This window comes from Streptopelia decaocto (assembly GCF_964273445.1).
Source record: "Streptopelia decaocto genome assembly, chromosome: 9".
In the NCBI taxonomy this organism is placed as follows: domain Eukaryota; kingdom Metazoa; phylum Chordata; class Aves; order Columbiformes; family Columbidae; genus Streptopelia; species Streptopelia decaocto.
This window is the reverse complement of record NC_138664.1, coordinates 9,382,431-9,400,371: the sequence shown is the minus strand read 5'-3', so window position 1 is coordinate 9,400,371 and position 17,941 is coordinate 9,382,431. Positions and strand designations below refer to the sequence as shown.

At 41.2% G+C, this 17,941-nt stretch overlaps 1 protein-coding gene across 3 annotated transcripts in view; it reads left to right on the top strand.

Moving 5' to 3' along the window:
• IGF1R (insulin like growth factor 1 receptor) overlaps nt 1-17,941 on the top strand; it is a 167,783-nt gene that overhangs the window by 28,904 nt on the left and 120,938 nt on the right. The gene's annotated exons all lie outside the window — the stretch shown is intronic.

Here is a 17,941-nt window from a genome sequence, read left to right as displayed (position 1 = left end):
CAACAAAACAAAAACCTCACAACAAACCCCACAAACTTTCTGGGTTACTTCCCCATGGAAAAGATGAAAAGTAAGTGTTGAATTAAAGCCATTATAGCAAAGCTGGAAGCAGTTTTACCTCCCTGGAGGAGTTTGGCAGGAGGTGGCTGTCAGATGCCATCTCCTTCTCCTTGCTGGAGTGATGTTACATGTGCCGGAGTCATTGCCGAGCCAGAACTGTGAACTGGACTTGCTTTGACTTTGTTCTTTGCTTCCCTTGGTGTGCACCTTCAGAAATTCCTGTAATGGTAAATTCTGTACCTAAGAACTTTTTTCCTGAAATAATTTTTTTTTTCTCCAGAACAGTTTATGGTGTCAAAGAGTCAATGGGTATCTTGACTCTCGGTGAAATTATCCTTGCTGGTTTTGTTCTTCTCTGGTATGACGGGGTTTATGTCTTTCTGATAGCAAGTATTTGCAAAAACAAAACCTGATCTCTTCTCACTTTTTAAAAATAGAGTAAACAAATACATAGTTTACTCAAATAACATGATTACATGGCAGGCTTTTTGAGTTCATCCTGTAACTTTACGAAAGCTGAACCCTGTGGTATCAGCAGAGCTTAATTACAAGCAGTCGTCACTGGGAGGAACAGTTCCTAAATTCCACTTGCAGTCTTGTCCAGAGCTGCTCTAACTATAGGAAACACCAGAGTGTGAGAGAACATGGGAACAGGGCTGTGGTTTTTTTTCGGGATGCTGGTTTTTTTTATAACGTGGCTCATCAGTTGCTTGTGAAGCCTGCATGTTCAATTAGAGCTGAAATTAAAGTACCTTGTAGGGCAATTTCAGTCAACACGTGCCAAAATATCTCTGAAAAAAGGCATTTGTAGGGCTATGCTTTTATCAATAATTCTTACAGGAAATAAAGTTTGTTCCTAGAGAAGAAAATAATAGAATAGTTTGGGTTTGAAGGGACCTCTGAAGGTCAGCTACTCCAAAATCCCTCAGCCTGTTACCAGGGGGCATTGTGATTTTTGTCCAAGGTGAAGGGGTTGGCTGTGCTGCTCTTTTACCATGTGTTGCTGTGAGTCGTTAGGTTTCTGTAACTCTGTTTTCCACAGAGTTACAAAACAGAGTTACAAAACACCTTTTGCCCAGGTGATTCCTCTGCAAACTTGTTGCCTTCAGTGCTTTGAATGGATGTAACTAGAGTGTTACTTAATGAGATATAACAACTTACGTGCTTTCCGTTTTGTGCTCTATTTGGACTAGGCAAAAATAGCAAGCTTGTTGACTTCTAGGGGAATGTTAAAATAATTTGGATCCCAAATGCACATGAGATGAGATCTCTTTAAATAAGATGAGGTCATAGTTATGCTGTGGTGGCAATGCTTTTAAGGCAAGGGTGTAGGTAATGTTTTTATTTTCCTATGTGCTTTCATCTTTCTTTCATGGGAGGCTGTGAAGAAGAAAGCAAGTATTGGAAATGAACCTTGAAAGACTTGTTAAGAGCATTACACTGTGGAAGAAGAATGTATGTTTAGAGTATCTTAGGATGCAGAGAGTATAAAGAAATAATCAAGTTCTAAGCAATATAAAGCGAGAAAGTTGGACCTATTTAATCTGTTGTGATAAGCCACTGACTTCAAGGAATAAGACTTTAAATTTGCCAGCCATTCATAAGAACAAACAAACAAGCCCCACAACAACAATAAACCCCTCAAAAGCACTCCTGTTCTGAGGGAAAACAAGTGCAGTTGTTCAAAAGCTTTCTGCGTATTCTGCGAGATTGCTTGGACACTTGGGCAATGAACTCCTGATCTAGAGAGGACTCTTGCAATACAAAATTACACAGGACGTGAAAAAGAATAGAAGCAAGGACTTCTGAGTGTTTAAATCTGCATTTTCCTACCAGTAGAGATAGGAGACCTGTGTTATTTTCCAGGGAATATTTTTCTAGTGTAGTATCTGATTTAACCCTGACATTCTCCTTTTGCGTCACAGTAATGTTAAACTGAAAACATCTTATCACTCAGGGTTTCTTTATGCCTTTTATTTTCTTTGGTCTGCTTCTGTGAAAGAGTGTGCATTAAATCTCTTTTGTCCTTGTTTAGGTTTTGCGCTGAAAGATACCAAGTTGGTGGGTAAATGTTGTGTGGGAACAGTCAGTACTTCAAGTAGCCTGGCTTCTGTTTAGTTTTGCCGTTGAGTGGAAGTTGTTTTCTTTCTTTTTGCTCACAAACAAAGGAAGAACCCCCTGCTTCCTTCGATATAACTTGTACAGGAACAGCATAGAGAGGAGAGAGGGAAGGATATGCTGTGTTTGACTTAGAATAATCCAGTGACATTTCTGTAACAGAACAAACCACAAAGAACCTGTAACTTTAATTTTTTTTTTTTTTCAAGATTCAGGGTGAAGCTTCAGTGGCTTCTCTGCCAGTTTTGCTGCCCTGGTTTCTGTGTAGTGCACATTCCTTTACCTTGGAATGCCCCAAGGCAGCAGCCTCCCTAGTCCGCTCCCTTTGGAGCTGTGGCGGTGTTGGGTCTGGCACCCCAGCATCTGACTTGCACCTACTTTTCTTCTGGCACATCACATGCCAGCTGTACTTCACTTGGCTTGCAGGTCCCTTGAGATAAAAGGAGAGTAGTGAAGTTGTTTGCATCGGTGGTTGTGCTTTGGGGTGCAGGTAGAGATGGAAAAGATAAAAACTGAGCGTCCAGACATAAAAGTAAGATTATGGCTTTTTTTTTTCCTGGCGGTTTTGACTGCTAGAAATGTTTATGGAAGCTGTCTGCGTCTTACTCAGTGGCTGGTGTGAGAACCAGAAAAGCTGTTCCTGTTGTACACCTTGAAAAAGACACACTTGCTTTGCCTGTTGGTGTAGAGAAAACGTTTTGATTTTTATATTCTTTGTGCTGGTGACTAAGTTCTGAGGTCTGCTGCCTTAGTCACTAGGCCGCTGTGAGCCTGCAGAAACCCAATTTAAATTACAGTCTTGAAAGCCTGCTTGGAAGTTCAGGATCCCTCATCTGCCATAACCTCTGTGATATTTTTAATTTTAATTTTTTTTTTTTTAAAGTCCACCCACAGCTTCCTAAGACAATTTTGTGTTTGCTGGGGCCATAAGAAGTGAACTAGGCAAACTGTTTATGTCGGAAAGTAATAGCAAAACTAGCAGTGATCCATCTATGAGATGTGTGGTGTACAGGTGCTTCAAAAGAGGTGAATTTGACATGGAAAACAATAGCTCACATAGACTGTGCTTCACAATACAACAGAAGAGACCTTTCAGCTTCCAAATGTGTGAAACTGAAGAGCACAGAAAAGGCATGTGAGGATTTGGAGGCTGATTAGGAAGCAGATGGCAGCTAAGCACAAAATGTTTTTAATGAAAATGTATCCTTATTCCTTTCTGAATTGGTTTGACAGTGGCCTGAAAAGATGCGGCGTATGGGAATGGGGAACAGGAGGGAGAGAATGACAGTGGGTGGGAAGAGTGGTCCATATGTACCTTCTACTAAAATGTTTAAACATATGGAGACAGTAACATGATGTATTCTCACAAATATTCGGAGTCTGCTCCTGTTTGTTTACACGGAGCTCATAAGATAATGCAGTTGAGTGGTATCGTGTGACATAACTTCATTGACTTGTGCGGTGCTTACAGTGGGTGCCATCTGGGAATCTGCTCCCTGGTGATTCAGCACAGTAGTGCTGGAAACCGTGTGCTGGGAGGTTTTATTTTCTATTTCCCTTCTCTCCTTTTTTTCCCCCTTTCTGAGAACTATTCATTATATTCCCCTGTCCTTTTGAAATATTGAACATATGTGAACTGTGTAGACATGAAGAGAGACAGGAAGAAGTTGGGAGCCAGAGATGCCAAAACAGATTGTGCTTATTTTGCTTTAAATTACATCTGCATACTTTTAATTGTGTGTGTGTGTGTTTTTCTTAAACCTGAAATATAGTAGAAATTGTGTATATCAGCAGAGGACAACACGTTTTAAAATTTTTATTCTTCTAGCAGGCAAATTTGTTGTAATATAACGGTAGGTGAGCCAGTCCATGTAATGTCAATCCTGCCTTTGGATTTAAAAAGAAAAAAGTCATATAAACTTGAAGATATTTTGCAATGGACAGGTTGTTTGTGCATTTGGTTGGTATACAGACTCCCCAGCAAATAAATATCACCTGAAAGGAATAAACAGAAGGGTAGACAAAAAAAAAAAAAATAAAGGCACAGTTGGTGTCACTGAGTTAAAAAAATCTGGAGCACGTGAAAGAAATGTTGTTAATGTTTTCATTCTGAATGAAGTTTTTTCCTGACTTGCGCTCTCCTCCTGAGAAGCCTGTTCTTCAGCCAAAGGTTTCCCAGAATTTTTATTATGGCTGTGAGAGCATATTTAATTAGTAAGCTGGAATGGCCACAGAGCAGTTTAGGCCAATCTGCAGTTAATTACTGTACCAGTGTTTATATTCTAAGAAAAGGGCTAAAATTAAACAAATGTATGCTTGCCATTTTTCTTTGTTCTGTTGCAAAATGCCATAACCTGGGAAGAATCCTGCAGCCTGCACTAGCCACCAAAAACTAAGTGCTAATGTTAAATACTCATCTTGGCTTCCTAGTTTCTTTTGGCACGAAGATGTGTAGTGTTTATGAGAGGACTTGAAATCTGGAGTTTCATTTTCCAGTATTAAAAGACTTGAAGCAATTAACTGGGTCCATCAATGACACTTTGCCACAGATTAAAAAAAAACAAAACGAAACCTTTAAAAATCCTTTTAAAAATTCAGACCTCTTCCCCACTTTTTGGAATAAAGAATAAAAAAGTTAGAAGTGTTCCAATGGTTTTTAAAAAGGCTTTTGTCTTTTCTACTTGCACGTACACACACACTTTTCTCCTTACAAATCATTGTATTTTGCATTTGCTTGGTCGTGTTTTCTCTTGGTCAGTCCAGAGCTGTGTTTGTGTTCACCAGGTGACGTGTAGCCATGTTCTAGTGACCATCCACGCTGTTGGAGAAATGTATTTCTTTTGCTGGTGCCTTGGATAATGAGGAGGGGAAATCCATGTGTTGTGAAATGATACAGTGGGTATTGCCAGCTCTTTAGAGAATTACCTTTTGCGTGACCTTCTTGTGCAGCAGTACCATGTTAAATCTATGAAACTAAAGATGCATCTGAACTTGAACCAGATCTTCGGTTAACCTACTTAACGTGGACTTCCAGGCTCCATTGATAAATATCAGGCAAATGTTTGTTTATAAAACAGACAGTTGTATTGCATAGTTAATTGCATGTAATGTATGACTTCAATTTTCTGATGAATTTGCAGAGCAGCTGGAAGCGGGGAATAGCTAGCAGTGGTACAGGGGAAAATGGCAGGGAGATGTCAAGTGCAAAACCGTAAGAAAGCTGTTTTTGCTGTGTTCTTGCAAACGTTGCAGCGACAAGGCAAACAGCCTGGCTTAGCATTTTTCACAGTTCTCTCTTGGTCTCTCTTATCCGAGTCTGGCGTGCAGTGTGTTACTCATTTTCCTGGGGGTTTCTGCTTTGCCTGTTAATGCTTGTTTGTGGATGTCTAATGAGGGGGGAACTTGAGCCACAGTCCTTTTATCTTGGTGGGGGCTCCAAAAAGATCTGTCCTCCACCCAGCTGTCCATTTTCATGGAATGTATAGAAATAAATATTTTTGTGATAGCTGATCTGCAGTTGAATTTGGCTGAAATTGGCTGGAGGAGGTTTGGAGGCGAGCACTGAATTTTCCTTTTTTCCTTCCCCAAACACACATGGATGTAGGAATGAATTGTTCTTAAGCATTTGCATAAACTGTTTTCATATGGCAAACAAGTTTTTTAGTGTTAAACACTGATGAAACAACCTTTGTTTAGCCTTCCTTCCCACTAATAGTGTGATTTCCTTCTCAAATCTGTTTATTGCTCTGAGATTTAAGTTGTAATAGAAAGATGCTCAGATAATAGTGTTTTAATACTGATGGTTGAATTGCCTTTTTCTTCTGAGCTCGACTCAGCCTGATTCAGTTGTTGACTGTCTCTTCCTCCCCCTCCCCAGCAAAGTTTTCAGCATTTGGAATGGAATGTGCATGTGCTGTCAGCCGAGTGCTAAAAATGATTTAGCAAGTAGTTTGCCCACCATAAAATGGTGAGGGGCTGAGGTGCCCATAACCTGGATTTTTGAAGCTAGAAACTGTATGCCATTCTCTCAATTTTTGTTTGTTTGTTTTGTTTACTGTTTCTTGCTGGGCAAAGTGAACTTGTAGTTACCTGCCCAAAGCATAGTACTGGATGCCCTGGCTAATTATTAAATGCATTTGTATAGCCCTTGACATTGTAGGCGAGAATGAACTCAACACATGACTTGAAGGTCCCTCTTGGAAAGGCTGTTGTTTTTTGGAGTTTGGTTGTTGATTTGCATGTCTAGAGGGATTCGAGAGGCAACTCAAAGTTCTCCTTGTTGCTAGTTACTGTTCAGCTTATGCTCTTAGGTGGATCAGACTTCTAGTTTGTACACCAGTGTGACCTTCCTGATGTGTTTTTTCCTTGTTGCAACATCATATTGGGTTTATAGGCGCTTAACTGTTCCCTTCTTAATAAATAGTGCTGTATAGCTGTTGAGACTCATCTGTTCCCAGCATACTCATCGTCCTTCCGTAATGGCTTCTCTAACTTTTTACTGGCCTAACTCACTTGAGGGGTCTGTTTCTCTCCCGCACCCTGGTTGATGTGCGAGGGATATATATGGATGATTAAAGGTTATAGTTTTGGGAAATGATGCCATTTAAGAAGCATGTTTGAAGTGTTGAGCGCGCAGAGCAAGTCTTTTATATCAGTGCAGGCCTTGGGAGGAGAAGATGTTTTTCTATGTATAGAAACTTCCGTATAGGATGGCAAAAGAAGGTTGCAGGGGGTTGCCTGTCTCTTTAAGTGGGTTTATAATTGGCTAGGAATTTTTGTCAGCTTAGTCACTGCAGCATTCAGTGGATGAGGGAAAAAAAACCACAGGCCCCAACCGTTACAGGCCGTGGATAGGCTCTGTCATCCCAAAGGAATGCATGTGAACAAAACACTTTGTGCAGCGCAACCGTTGGCCTAAACAGTATTGCATTCTTAAAGCAGGCTCTGAGTCACATGGAGCAGATGGATTGTTTCACTAAAATGGAAGTTATGTATCACTGAACGCTCCAATCGAGCTTTTAAGTGTTGTTCGAATAGGTCACGATAGGCGGGTGTGATGAAGGGGTGTAAAGGTAAAAAAAAAAAAACAAACCAACAAACCAAAACAAAAAACAACCACCCAAAACAATAAAAAAAATTCTAAACAAACCCAACAAAAACAGGTCCTTGTTCTGCGGTTGCAATAGTTTTTGTGGCATTAAAAAGGCAGGAAAGTCTTTTGCTTTGTTAATTACTGGTCTGGTGCACCGGTCTAAAGATTTCTCTCTGCATTTTGAACAAGCGTGGCCTTAATTCCGAGGTACTTTGTGTTTGTCCAAACAAATTCAAAGCAAGCACTGTTGGGGGGGAAGAAGACATGAAAAACACCAAACCAAACCCCAAAACTGTTGGCTCTTCTCACAATGAAACCAGCTGCTCAGCTCTATTTCCGTGACCCTGCCCAGACTTTCACCCCAAAACCTCTCTTGCATTCATTCTCTCCGGTGGGCACAGTATATTGATCAGTGAGAATCGTAGCTCTGTCTCTGTGGGTGGCATTACTCTTTATTTGGCTTCATGTCTTCCCTTTGAGGGATTTGAAAGGATCTGATAGGAGTGTTGCCAGTCTCCAGCCTTCAAAGCATGCAGAGGAGGAGATGTGACTTCTGGCTAAACAAATTCAGAGCTGTCAAGTGCTATTTTTAAATTTTTTTTTTTCTTGCTGTTTCGTAGGGAATCCTCGTTCAGGAGTGGTCTAGGATTTAATGGAAAACCCAACCTCCAGTTGGTCGATATTGACATCTGCTATCATTTGGCAGGCTGTTGCTGTTTGAGAGCGGAGCAAGTTTGGAGGTCTTAATCTGGTTATCGCTAAGGCGGGTGTTTCAGAATTAGTGCCTCCCTGTGTAGTTTTAATTGAATCTTAAATCATTGTAACACAAAGGGGAAACATTGACTAAGTTCAGTTCCATCTCTGGAGCTTTCCTCATGAAGGCAGCACATGAATAGGAGCTCTCTTAGAGAAGATGCTTCACTTTTTAAGTGCCTGATGAAGGCTGTTTGGCAGAATCAGAATTGACTGGTCCATGTGAAACACGGCATGCAGAGCCGAAATTGCCGTGAGTCACTGTCTGCTCTGTCTTTTGTGATCTGAAAGTCTGGGATAAAATACTGCAGTGGGTGTTACAGGTAAAATCCAGTATGCAAATCCTTAATTCAGAGATGAAGCGTTCTTCCTCTTGCACTCGCTGCGGTTGTTTGTCTGTGTGCATCCATTTCTCTTCTGTAGAAGAGGAATTCAAATAATCAGTAATACCTTGCTCCAGAAAATGAAGAGGGTGATGGCAGGGAAAACAAATAACCTTTCCAGCAAAACAGCTGTAGAGAGCTTGTTAAATTCAAGGGCTGGTTTAGGGTCAAGTTTTTTAAAGGAGAATATAAGTAATTGGATTATATCTTACAGATGGAAAAAATAATATTCTTCCTAGGCAAAGGCTTTATTCTTTTCTACACTTGGGAAGTGTCTTGGTATGGTTAGAATTGTTTTCACGTGGCAGATGATCTTTTTAGGAGAAATGGAGGTGAAATTTAGGTGAAATGGAGGTAAGAGAGAGGGCATTTTTGGGGTGGGGAATGCAGTGCAAATCTTCTGGTACGGCAGCGCCTGGTGGAAGTGGGAGGTCTCTGGAATCTGTGGTGGTTGCAGGTCCCAGCCTCTCTGTCTACTTGTGACTTGAGAACAGGGCTGGCTGGTCTAAAAGAGACATTTTGCTCTGAACTGGCATTGCTGTAGCGTGGCACTGTTTTTGTCACACTCAGATCTGTGGGCTGTACCTGCGCTGCGCTCTCAGGGCTCTGGATACGGTGTCCATGTGCTTCCCGGTTAGACAGATTCAACAGCATGCATGTACTACCTGAAAACACTTCAAGCTGTGAAGCTTTCTTGCTTTTCTTGTCTGCTTACTAAATATTTATTAAAATGGTATCTGGCCTGGGACGAGGGAGGAGGAGGAAATAACTGTTGAACAACACAGGGCTTACCAGTCATCATAAACGGTGCAAAGCTCTGTGCAGATCCTCCAAGAGATGTACTTTGTTTACATTAGGCATCATTAATAAACAATATCTGTAATAGCGTTACTTCAAGGAAATTGCTTAGCTAGAAGTAAAAACGTTTGCTTTTCTGCATGTGCTGAGTGGGCTGCATGATCTGACCTGTATGTGAGGGTGCTGTCTGGACAAAGAATGTCATGAGCAAGAGGACAGCTATTTTGCAATGTTATCCTACTCATTCTTCTAGTATCCAGGAGACACTGCAATTGGTGCAAATAACTCCATGCCATGCCTGGTTAAACAAAGTGTCTTAAAGAAGGAGTTAAAAAAAAAACCCCAAAACCCTAAAATGATGACATCCAAACCCCAAATCTTACTAGTAAAGGCTGAAGGAAAGGGAGGGTTTCCTCCCCGCCTGTGTTCCAGCAACAACAGCAAGTGTGGCAGTAACTTGCCTGAGTTCTCGCAGGCCATGCTCCTGTCTTCCTTGTAAGACTTTGCTTTTTCTGTCCTCCCCTTCCAAAACACACTTGAGAAGCTGGGAGCCTTCCCTCTGCCTGCTTGGTCCTTATCGCTGTTCTCTCCAGCAGCACGGAGAGATGTGCCCGTCCATTTCGTTGTGCCGCTGCTTGGAAAGCTGATGAGCAGAGGCACTGCAGCTGCCAGGAGGAATTCCTTTCCAGCAGTTTTGCGAGGAAAGTCAGCAGGATTAGGGCCTGGTTAGAACTTGACGTTTCAGCAAATCTGCTATGCAAACCATTTGGGTGAGGGAGAGAGCAACCGGAGTGGCAACCAACTTTGCTGGAGGCAGAAATGAACTGTGGGAACAAGAAGGAGACTGTCTTGTTCTCTATAAACCATGGTGCTGCTTAGAGCATTATTTTGGTGTGCTTGAGTACATGCATATATATGTACTTTTTCTTTTCTGCAACAACACCCCAAGTTACTGTCTGTCGTGGCTTAAAGGAAACAATTATTTCAAAAGCCTTTCTTAATAGCTTTCTTAATAGTCTTTTGAGCTGCTCTGATGTTTTGCTGTTTGGATGTGCCTGCTGGTGCCAGATCGTGCACTGGATCTCACTGTTCTGGAGCACCTACATAGTTACCTATCTAGGCAGGGAGCATTCTAGCACCTCCCAAGTATTTAAAAATAGAAATAAACATCTCATGCTTGCTCTTCCTTCCTTGATTAAATTTATAGAGTTTGTGTTGGGCTTGTTTTGGTTTGTGTGGGTGAGCAGGTGTGTCGTGGGGATGAAAAAGTAATTGCAGGAGAGCTAGAGTGAAAGGAATATGTTTCTACATTAGTTTGGAAGCTGTGAAGTCTTTGGTCACTTTCCTTTCGGGAGTCAGTTTACATGAAGGTTCTGCTTTCTGTGCTTTTAAGATACGTTTATTTTTTCCTTGGTTCCCAGTGAGTGTCTAGTGAAATGCAGCTGCTGTGGGAGGTCGCAGGCACAGCAGAGGTGTCTCTCCGGTAGCTTGGGCCACTGCCATGAAGCATTCAGAGTATCTGGAGGGAGACCTTCAACTGTATTACCTCAGGAGCACCTACAGAGGGTAGATCTCATCATCAGGCTGCTGGAAAGACAGTGTGCAAACAATGGCTTTTATGATACGATAAGTGAAGAAGTGTAGTGATTACAGTAACCAATAGAGTAATCTACAGACAAAATTATAGTAACATGTTCTTGATTAAAATTAGGTGAAGCAGGTATTGAGCTCTTTCTTTGTTTTGTTGTTAAGTGTTTTGTTGTGCTAGTAATTTTTTCCATTCTTGTGAAGCAGATGTGGTTTAACCTACCTGTATGGTGCAGTAATGAACACTTAGACTGTGTGTTATATGTGGAAATTAAGATTAGCAGAAATAACAAAAACACAGTGTTTGTGCTGCTGCAGATGTGAGAGCTAATGGGACACCCAGAGGCAAATGATGAACCAGTTAAACAGGGACCAGGCACTCTGGTTTAGCAAGCCATTCTATTTTGAACACTAGCGATGGACAGAAGTTAGACAGTGGTTGCAAACTTGTTTGTTTGATTTTTGCCTCAGTGCTTCCTGAGCCAAGCTGCCTTAATTATATGAGGGAATTGCTTCTCAAAATGACTTCCAGATAAATCATTATCTGTACTTGAGTGACTCTTACATCTGTAGCAGTCCTGTCTCCAGGTGAGGAGGATATTCCTGAGGGTTTATTCTCTGTGTGTTTCCTTTGAAAGACCTCTATTGACATGTTCTAGTCTGTTTTCTCACTAACTATTGTATTGGACTAGGCAAGAAAATAGTAATTAGAGAGAAGAATGTTCTGGGCCAGGGGTCTTTGTAGCATGCGCAATAGGAGGCTGTTTGATTTGTCTTCAGCACGGTGTTTGTGAATTGAAGCTGTAGAAAGTCTCCAGTAGAGTAATGGTTCCAAGCCTTTCTGTTTTATAGTGTCCGGTAACTTTAAAATTATATATCACTCTGGCAAACGTACTGCTTTCTGTCAAAACAAAGGAAATTTTGATCTCTGGTTAGCTGATGTGAAAGGCCTTTGCAGATATTGATAGAACACAAAGAGTGCAAGCGATCTTGGGGAAGGTTGCCTCTGTTTGCCCGCTGGTTTGGGCTGTGCCTTTGGTGGACAAATGAATTGGTGCCTTGTGTCACTGTGGTGCATGTTCCAGTGGTTTGCAGAGATCTGTCCTTCATCAAGTGAACTTCCATTTCAGAAGCAGCTCTTGCTCCCATCATGTTCTTACTCTCTGGGTGTTCTGCCAAAACCAGTTTGCAAACCATTAATGCTGAGTTTTTCCGTGTGAATCGTGTTGCATCTTGCTCCATCCTAGGACAATATTGATAAAATTAAAGGCATTCTCCAGTCTATGGGAAAGATTTTTGTATGTATCAACTTTGTTATTGACAGAACCGTGCTGCGGCCTTACCACTGATTTGTTGTTTCCTATTCCTTGTGTCATCGGTGTGATTCTATTTTTTTTCTTTCTTTCTCTGAAGCATTGGGGCCATACAGTAACATAGTTTTGGATTCCCATTTTACCTATCTCTTGTGTGTTAGGAACATTTCGTGGGAGAGTTTCTCAGCTCTTTCCGGATATGGAAATTTGAAAAAAAAAAAAAAAAAAAAGTGATGAAGTTTGGGTTTTTCAGTGAGACATAGTGATGGACTTTATTAATCTTCAGAAGTGTTCTGGTCCACAGATAAGTGGTATGACAGCTCAGATGTAAGGTGCCTGAAACCTGTAGTCTGATTGGAAAATCTAGGCCAGAGGAATCTCCCAAGTGTAAACAGTCTCATGGTGTGAAAAACAACCATACAATTTTAGTTCATTAATATAATTTACTTGAAGACAGACAATGTACTTGACATGGCTGTTTACACCCAGGCTTTTATACAATTTGTTTATCTGATTGATTTTTAAATGGGTTGGTTTAGAGCAGGCCAACAAAAAGTGTCTTACTTCATCTATAGTAGTAATTTCTAGATGGTCTGGTTACATTGGATTTATTTATTTAAACAGGCACCTTTAAAACTAATCTTCCAGTTGACTTCAGCAGGAGTTTCACTGGTCCTTTCCATTGCTGTTTTTCCTTTTTGTAAGTCTGGAAGGCATAGAGCCTTCTGTTACTGTAGCTATTTCTGCAGATGGCTAGGGGTTAAAAACCAACTGAACTATGGAATTGGGTCCCATTCAACTCCCGCTGCAGCCGACCGGTGGATATATGCTGTGATTTCACAGCGGTTCATGGTGAAACCTCCAAAACCAGTGTCTGGATGTCGATGGTCTGCCCTGGAAGCGGTGCGGAGTGATCCCATCACGAGTGAAACCAGAGGATTGTTGCAGGCTCTTCCTCTGTGTAAACTCCCGTCTAATTTTGTGGCCCTGGGAGCAGTTTCACCCCGTGCACGGGGTCCCGTGGCTGTAATTGGGTTGATGGAATCTCCCCAGCTCTTTGCATTCCCCAGGGTTTGTTGTTGTCAGACCTCATTTTTCCCCCCAACACCCTTCATCCTCTTTTGTTAATCCATGAGGTTTGGGAATGTTTGAATAGTGTTTATTGCTTTTATTGTTTGGGTGGGAAAATGGCCACGGAGCTCTGATTGTTTTATGGCAGGAGAAAGGCCTTGTGGAACCCCAGGCACTTCTTTTTCTTTAACCCCAACAAGGAGTGCAGAAAAGTAACCAGTAATTTAATTCTAAGTGAAGAATCTCTTGCTGGTTATAGCCTAGGGACATGTTTTGAGTCCAAAAATCAACCAGAAAATAAATTTAATTACTTTCTAATATGTCTCGTTAAAGCATGGATCAGTCCGTGCTGCAAATGAGTTTTGGAGGTGCTGGTGAGAGAGAACATAGCCTTCAGTTTTGCTGTAGATTATTAATTGTTGGATGTCAGCGCTTTCTCTGATAACGATGTTGTTGAGAACTGCACTGGCACAGCAGATTCCCCTGTGCGCCTGTGGGTGCCGTGCAAGTGAACTCGGGACTCTAGCTTGTTTGGTCATGCTTTGTTTTGGGAAGGGGGAAAATAATGCTCCCTGCTTTTAAGCATCCAAAACAAAGGCACGGAGGGTTGGAGTGGCCAACTTTGAACCTTGTGAAAAAAAGACGTATTTATTTTTCTTCAAAGGATAACTTAGTTTTATCTTGTTACGTCTTTCAAAAGCTCATTGGTATTAAAACATCAATAGACATAAATGATGAATTTCTAGTCTTGCCTTGCCATCTTCTATTTTTTTTTTAAAGACACCTTTCTGCAAATCGAGGCACTTTGTCCCAGCACGTTTGGTGTGTATTAAATGTATTAGTTTTAGGAAGATGCTGAGCAATGCTCCTTATGCTCTATATTCTTGCATTTTTCCTGTGGGTAAAGGGGAAAAATATTTCATAGAATATGTCCCTAAGAACCTCGTCTAAACGCCTTTTAAACCCCTCTGGGGACGGTGACTCCAGCACTGCCCTGGGCAGCCTGTTCCAATGTCCGACAGCCCTTGCCGGGAACAATTTTTTCCTAATATCTGATAATTTACTGTGTTCCTAACAGTTTAAAAATAAATGTTTGTAGGCACTTTGTGCCTGTGTTAATTTATATGCTAAACACTGTTGATAATGCTTCGAAACGTGTCAGCTTGTTTGATATTTTATGTTTTCTGTGTACAGAAATTTACATGGTTAAGTGTTGAAAATTGTTGTGACTACCCCAGTAAGAGAAGCCAGGTAATTTCTTACTGTTGTTCTCGACATAAAACACTTTGAATACTCCACAAACTGATTTTTTTGGTTCCCGTTTTCACTCACTAAAAAGGTTTAATTATATCACAGTATTCAGATTAATCTGAACTTGTTCTCGTGTGTCTGAATTGTGAAGGTCTTTACCTATATGCTGGATGATATATTTGAGTCTGCTCTGTGTCTTTCTGTGTATGGGTAGTTATTTCAAATGGCCTTGCAGTTTAAGATGGTAGATTGAGCTCAGTTTATATCGCTGTCCTATGCTTGCTTTATGGGAAAGTCACTTAAGTTGTAGTGTCCCATCTGTCCAACAAGGAGGATAATCTTATTTAATGTGAGAGTTGTGGTGCACCAGTTAATGTTTGTGAGTGGTTGTAGGTGCCTTTTGAATACAACATCAAGAATTGATGAGCATCTTGCTTGGAAATCTTGTTGAGAAATGAATTTTTGTTACTATTGAACCCTGTTTTCTTACATTGCACGGGAGCAGTGACATGCAGGACTATATTACTGCCATGCAGCTTGCTGTTTCTGGAAGATAAATGTGTTTGGGTGTGCTGGAGTTTTTTTTGGAAGCACATGTAAAGCACATTAAGCAAAAGAGACTTAGATTCATCACTTGAATATAAAGATCCAACAGGACAGTTTACAGATGTTTTTTCCAGTGTACTTTTTAAAGAGTTGAGGTATTGTGGAGGAAGGAAACAGCCACACGAAGGAATATCTGCTTCTCTGTTATTTTTTTTACCTCCTTCTTTTCTTTCATGTATCTACTCATCTACCCAAGGCAAGAACAGAATACATTAAGTTTTTTGAAGTAAGGGAACAAAAGTAGTCTTTTTAGATAATATTCTGATTACCATAATTTCTTATCATATTAATTCGTATTGCTCTGTCACTACTGGTGGGGAAGTGGCTTGTGTGAACTAACTATATTTGCTCTGGAAAGCCTGATAATTTTAAAGTTTTAAATTTTTTTTTCTTAAATGAACCTCAGCAAGAGAGGCCAATGTTACCGGCCTGAATGGAGAGGGTATGAATCAAACTCTTAGCTCTTCTAAAAGGCTGGAAATAAGTGACGCATCTTACTTTTATAATTCATTCGTGATCCCTCTCTATTAGGAAATGATCTGTTTTACTTAATGCTATCCGCATTAAAAGTGAGACGAATTTCAGACGCTTTTCTCATCTCCAGGCCCAATCCAGTTGGACATAAAAAGTGTGTGAGCGCTATGACGCTAGAATTGAATGGTCAAGGTGAATGCGAAGGTGAGATCAATTATCTGCTAAAGTGCTGGTGCAGGTATATCTTTGGGAACATGAACTGCTGCTCTGATATTTGCTAAGAAGCCTGCAATGTGTATATATCCTGACACTGCTTTTTTCCCTCATTTTGAGGGGGAGTCAATGTTTAAAAAAATGCCACCCACCATGAGTGCCAAAAAGGGACAAACACCCCCTGCAATGAACCCTCTTTGTTTCTTGAATTTGTAGTTGAAATGTCTAAGGCTTTTGAGTTTGATTAACAGTGGTGTAAAAGCTGTGTGTCCTTTCAGTACCTTTATCCAACCAAGTCCTGTTTTTAAGGAATAATGTATATATCCTCTAGAAAAATAGGTCAATTCTGCAGCTGAAGTGTTTATTTAAGTGGTAGTTAGTGAGCAGCCTGCAGAGGGGAAGAGCAAGTGACTTTCGTTGTGTCACAAAAATGACAACTGTGCCAGAGTCCTGCAGTGTCTGACTTGCTGTCTGACCTGCCATCAGTTGACACTGCAGAAAAAGCACCATTTGACATGAAGTGACATATTTGGGCAGATTCATTTGGTCCAGGTATCACTCAGGAATGTATTATGAATAAGGTTTTGGTGCATATTGATTTTTATTTCCAAGAAGGAAAATAATGCTGATATTATTTTTATAGTCAGCTTCTGTCACCTGGCATCCTTTTGTAGTCTTCTAGGAGCATGACTATTTTTTGGAGTGTGGAAGAATTGGGAAAGTTTTTCCTGTAATAAAATAAGCCTTTAGCTAGCAAAAATTTTATCGAGAGGGGATTTTGTGTGTTTTAAATGGAACAGCTTCCCTTGGGAGTAGCTGGTTTGTGGATAGCAAATACAGAAATTTGAGTGTTGTGGTGGGAGAATGTTGGAAAGACAGAGGAATATGGACAGTTCTGAGAGTGAACGTGACCAGAGTTCTTTCTGTAGGGTCCTTTCTCAGAAAACATGGTATGGCTTGAAAAGGTAAAGTCAACTGGAATGAGTGAGGCTTAGATCTACGCATCAGGGAAAACCTGGTGATTTGGCTGTGGGATAATGCCGTTGGAGGGACAGGAGGAAATTTGTGCTCATGTATGGGGAAAATGAGATACAGAATACTTAAGTGACTTGATCAGATTCACATGCCTAAGACAGTAATCGCGGAAGGAGAATCACATGATGCTTGTTGGGTAATCCAGCTCGACGGTTGTGCCTTGCCAGCTTAGCAGCAATAACAAGGACATGGCCTTCTGTGCGTTCCCTGCGTGAATTGGCTATACCTGTGGCTTTTTAAACTAAAACAACTTTGGGCATCAGTTTTAGGTGTAACTATAGTCTGCGGACTAACATGAGAAGGTGGCATGAGTTGGTTTTCCTTGCTCCTTTGGTCACCTGCTGCGTTTGGGGTTTTACTGAATAAAAGGGTGGATAGTGAGCATTTCATTTCTTGAAACCAGAAGGAAGATGCAGTGAACTTTAATCCTGAAGAAGCTCAAGTCTTTCAGATCAGTCCTCTGGGGAGTTATCTCTGTATTGCGTTGGCTGAGAAAGATAAACATGGTCAGGTTACGTTTGCAGAAACAAATGTGTTTTCCAAGACTGGTTTATAAAGGCTCTTTTCCCTGCAAGTTGGCTGGAGCGCTCTCAGAGGTCTCTTTGGTCTGTCCGGATTCCCGGTAGCTGGGTTTGTACGGCTGGGGAGCATATCACTTTTGTGTGCCTCATAATCCTCTGTCTGAGCATCATCCTTTAGTTTCCTCACAAAGAAACCCTGCGTTAGCCGTGCAGCACGTCAGTCCAGCCGGCACAATTTTTATCAATGCGATGGAAGTGAATCCAAACCAGCGAAGAAAACAATGGGCTTTTTTTGTTTTTCCCCAGCTCAGAGGTGGCCAGCAGTTCACTGTTCTGCTGTGGCTTGCAAATGAGGCATCAGGATTGCTTGTAGCTTGGTCTTCTTGTCTGGCACACGTGGACTAAACCCTTTGGTTGGCGTGGCTGCTCTGCCGAAGTCAAGGGTTGGGCAGTATTGACCTGTGACCTGCAAAAGTTTGTTTAGCAGTCCTACTTGTCCCTATTTACATGGAAGGCTCTTCTGGAAATGCCTAAGGGAAAAAAAGAGGGGTTGGAGGTGACTGGTTGTTGAAAGCAGTTAAGATTTAGTAAAACTGGGCCAACTTGAGGCTTACTGGCACAGTTCTGTGAATTATTCATTTCATTTGGCTCGTTTTGCTTTTTGGA